This window comes from Schistocerca piceifrons, chromosome 7 (assembly GCF_021461385.2).
Source record: "Schistocerca piceifrons isolate TAMUIC-IGC-003096 chromosome 7, iqSchPice1.1, whole genome shotgun sequence".
Taxonomy (NCBI): domain Eukaryota; kingdom Metazoa; phylum Arthropoda; class Insecta; order Orthoptera; family Acrididae; genus Schistocerca; species Schistocerca piceifrons.
In genome coordinates, this window is record NC_060144.1 from 188,049,199 (window position 1) to 188,054,288 (window position 5,090).

General features: G+C 39.9%; 1 long non-coding RNA gene across 1 annotated transcript; it reads left to right on the plus strand.

Annotated features, from left to right (window-relative positions):
- The first annotated feature begins 754 nt into the window (after nt 1–754).
- Nucleotides 755–4,588, plus strand: LOC124805266. The gene is made up of 3 exons (XR_007017424.1): nt 755–911; nt 2,863–2,977; nt 4,485–4,588. It is a non-coding gene; the product is annotated as an uncharacterized LOC124805266 (long non-coding RNA).
- The last annotated feature ends 502 nt before the right edge of the window (nt 4,589–5,090 follow it).

Below are 5,090 nucleotides of genomic sequence, written 5' to 3' on the forward strand. Positions count from 1 at the left end.
TCAGAACATATAAATACAATCAGCCCTATGTGACAATGCTATACTGATTACATTTATATGTTTTGACGATGCCATTGTGGTCTATCACTTTAGGACATGGTGTAAAAAAGATCTGAAGATGGTCATTACTGACTGAAACCGGTCATTATCTAAAGAATTCATTTGTGATCAGAGACTGGAATAAAAAAGCATTTCATTATTATTTTCTGCTTGCACGGAAACTGAGCTCAGAGCTCAAATATGATATTTAATTAGCTATCACAATCCTCATGCTGCTGTTCTTTAGACGCGAAATAATTGTCTGCTTATGGTTAAATGATGAGAGTCCCTTATATGGTCGCAAAGACGAACGTAACAAAAGGAAAAAATACTATTTAATTTAGTATTCTGCAAACACGAAACAATCGCGCGACGGTTCAAGATGACTGGTTAAGTTCAGATGTAAGTAACACTTGAAAGCTACTGCTAGAGTACACACTCCTGTGTGACTGAAGGCGCTGACGCCGCTTCCGTAAATGTTCGCTGCTTTGCTAGAGTGAGACTGTTTTCCGCTTTCTGCTCGTAATCGTGACTCATGGTCGACCGCGGAGTGCCGTGCTACAGCAGTCACCGGGGCAACCCCTCCTCCCCTCCCCTCCCCCACACTCCGCTGATACGCGTGACGCTGACTGGCTGGTGGCAATAGCAGCGTTAGAGTAACTTGGCGTGGGATTCCGCGTGAAGTTCGCGGCCCATACCGCGGGTGCAGATCGCTGCGCACGGCACCAAGGTCGCGACGCCATCTATATATGCAGTGGCGGGCCGGCGGTAGGCATCCAGTCGTCAACAGACGCCACTATCTCTCATTGAAAAGTTCGAGCCGCTCACTCAGCCAGTCAACATGCCTGACCCTTGCTGCGGAACCGGAGCAAGTAAGTTCACTTTTCTTTTCTGTATAATACAGTGTAATGAAGAAGTTCAGTTTATATCTGATATCGATGAATAGGTATGACTAACGTAAACAACAGTCACGAATGCTTGTTTATTCCTAGCGGTTAGGTTAAGTCAAAGTCAGGGGAGAAATCTTCATTGTTAGTCATCTTTTCTGGACAAACTGGGCGCGAATTTAGCTACCTCTACTTCTACCGCTGCAGTGTCTGACGCCATCAGATGATGACAGTTTGCAAGCTTTTTAGAATATCAGCAGCCAACCTTATGTTATTTTCCTCGAGATGGTATCCGATGTCGAATAAATTTTGGGTTCCAACATTCAGGCACCTACATCTATATCAGAATTCCTTTTCGAGAGGTGCTAGCCACTTTTGCAGTCATGTCTGACAACTCCAATATTTTCAGCAAATCATTTTGCAATGTCCCACTAAAGCGATAAATCTGTCACTATTTGTGCTGCCCTACGCTATACACACCCAAAGTTCCTATTTATTCCAGTGTGGGCAATAAAAATGTTTTCTGAACAATGTTGATAAATGAACTACTGTTTCCTAGCACTTTAACAATAAGTTAAAGACTGAAATTTTTATTACCTGCAACAGAGTGTAGCAATAGTCACATTTATTACCGCTACATCTGGTGATTACTAGGTTACAGACCAGAAAACTGTTTTATTTATCACAGTAGCTGACATATTTGTCTTAAGAGCACCGGCAACTGTATTTGTATTTAAAGTACTTCCGATTTATTGTTCAGTCTCAGTTGAAAATCCTTTTATTGTTTTAAGTGAAATGATATGTTTCGATCACTGGATCATCTTCAGATCTAAGTAGTTGCATCAGCAACCTTCTTGTCTATTCAAAAACTCGTATCAGAGTACACTGATAAGAGTTTCTGAATAGACAAGAAGCAACTATTTACGTCTGAAGATGATCCAGATTGTTCTAAACATGTAATTTAATTTTTTAAAAATGTGCAATTGAGACTGAACAATAAATGATAATTGTTTTATTTATTTTAATTGGTAGTCGCAATCATCATGAGGCTGTCCTATATGGACGAAATAATTTTACGCTTATGGCTAATTCATAAAAGTCGCGAAAACCGTATAACGGACTTCATTTGTAAATCAGTAAGCTGGCATCTTTATGCATTGATAATAAGTGCACAAGACTAATTTTTTTTCATACAAAGAGCTGTCACTTTGTAGATGTGTGACTTGACGTTACAATACCACTTCTTCAAGGTGTGTATGATATGCCAAGCAAGCTGCATCTAGCACACCACTCCTTTTTTGGAGTAACGTTTAGACTGTTAACTTCTTACAACATCAGCTGTAATATGTTCATAGTACGAGAAACCATGACCTTAGGCAGTGCATAAGAAATTATTCATTTGATTTATCAGTTTGTCTGTGATCTTGAGTGTGTTGCAGGCACTTATTAGTCATGGCTTGGCGGCAATATTCATGAAATTACGTTTGAAACAGATCGTTATGGTTACTGCGAATCAAATCGGGTGCTTGTTCTAAAATATGGCTGAGGCCGACTGCAGTAATGACGTGACATCCTTTTTGGTACTATAATTAATCGATGTTAATGCTGGTTAGGTTGGTGAACAGTCAATATTCAAATCTAACACATTCAGCAACTTTTGATGTTAGGATGGTTGCCTCAGATTTCCAGGGCTTGAGCTTTCCAGTGGTTACACACAGTATATTCTAACCGATCTAGGCTTAACAACCAGTCATTTAGCGCAAGTGTCTTCATTTCACTAAATTACATGTTAACTTCAGTAACATCTAAATTTCTTGAATCTTCTGTTCCCTGTGAATATCAAAGTTAGGAAAACACACGTAAAATTCGCCGAGGTTGTCAGTGTTGTCCCAGTGTTTTCTGAGTACGTTCTGAAGTGGTCTGTTTTGTTTTCCAGCTTGCCAGGGCTCCAGCTGCAACTGCGGTCCCTCGTGCACCTGCACAAACTGCGCATCTGGCACCAAGGGCTCTGCCACCTCCAAGTGAATGACTGTTTCCTTAAGTCCAACATGGTGAGCACCAACGCAAAAGCAAACGTTTGCAGTTGCTAGTTCTAATATTAGAGTTAATACCGAATAGATTATCCAAGTTATTCAAACACACCTCATCTACAGTTTTCTTCAGTGGTGTAGTAACTTTTTCTTAAATTTTTTTGCTATGCGACATTGACATGATGTACATAATGAAATTTGTCTTGATATGACCGCCATCGTTCGCACAACTTGTTATCTCGCCCTAGAAGTGATGATAAATAATGAATACTAACACTGAAAATAACTCATCGAAAGGCTTGTTGCAAGAACGCCTTGATATGTTCTGACACGATGCATAAGATATACACAGAATATCAGCTGACTCTTTTGTAGACATCAGTCAGTTAATTCACTGCAAGGATTATGTTCTATCGAGTCGCAGAGTACCTGGCGTACCTAAATATTTTACCATATTTCTGCTTGTTTTCTGGAATTCGCTGCACACGTGTGAGATGTAGAACTTACACGTTTGTAGTCAAAAAAGAAGAGATTCAAAGCACAGGAACTCTTTCTGAAGTACAAAAGTTTCATATTAGTCTATGCTTCTACCATCGCTTTTCTAATCTCTACATAGATATTCTTGAGATTAGGTACAAACCTTTGTTACAAACAGTAGCCTTGCTCGTTTAACCTCTTCATGGCCTCCTTTCAAACGTTTTTCCACAGAAATATGTTCAGCTTTGCATACACGCGACAGCTGCTTGCTTAAAGATGTGGACTCTCGAATGTATTCGCTACAAATTGTTCCCAAACAAAGGAACCATACCGACATTTGCCTGAAACGATTTAGGGAAATCACGGAAAACCTAAATCAGGATGGCCGGAGACGGGTTTGAACCGTCGTCCTCCCGAATGCGAGTCCAGTGTGCTAACTACTGTGCCACCCCGCAGATGTTCTGCTGTGTTGTAATAGGTCGTTATAGTCCACACGGAGGTGTAACAGAAATCCTGTAGGAAATTAGAAGGGAATCCTTGAAAGAAAGACGACGTAGTTTGTGCGAAACTCTGCTCAGTAAATTTAAAGACTTCGGATTCGAAGAAGAATGTGCGACTATTATACTGTCACCATAGTCTATTTCACGTATGAATTATGAGAGTAAGATAAGAGAGATGCTCGAAGTTTAGAAAATTATCCGTTATTTTCACTAAATAAAAGTAAAGAATGGCCAATACTAGAATGTGCATTGTTTCATTTGTTGATCCTGAAAAATTGCAGTTAGATTCACAGCTGCGAATATGGAAAGAGATATCTCTTTACGACGTTTCCTGGACTTCTCTGCGGCTAACCTCAGCACTTCATTGTTATATTTTCTGAAATGCCCTTGGCTCAAAATCTGAGGTAGCAGATTTCTATTGTTGCTTTACGATGAGTTTTAGAGTGTTGACGTTTGGATAAATGATTTGTTTGTAAGCTGTGTAACCATGTATATGTTTTCCTTTCTGGAAGTATTCACTTTCCTCTAACGAATTATTTCTTTTGTTACAGGTGTGACAACCGTGTTGCTGCCTCTCACTCTATGTAAATTTCACTGCACTATTTAAATGTTTCTTGCTGCATTTCTTCATCAAAATAAAATGCTAAAAATCTAAGTCTCTGTGTAGCCTATTTCGCTCATGTACACCTTCCAAGCTACCATCCCTTCTGCTATGTCACGACGATGCGAGTAAGTGCGATATTCGTCTTCAGATACATGAAAGAGTAAAAGTTCGCTATAGGACCACGCAGTACACCTAGCTCATCACTGTAGACAAAATTGATATGTGGAATGTAGTATGGAGGGAGAGGCAAGTTAAATTGACAAGTAATCACGTATGTCTGGATAGTTTTTGTGGATATCCACAGACCGCAGATGGCAAGTACACTACTGCAAGTCCTTATCCAACTCTGTGTGTACTTGCAGCCCATCAGATGTCGCTCAGTAAAATGAGGTGATAAGAAAACAGTGAGTGTAATGTGCTGCCTCTAGCATGGTCTCAGTAAACACAGACAATCTGAATGTTTCTGGTAGGAGATTACTTGCATAAACAATTTCCAGAAACATTCAGTATACCCAGTCCCCTGTCAAATCCTTGTAATTTCCAGACTATCCAC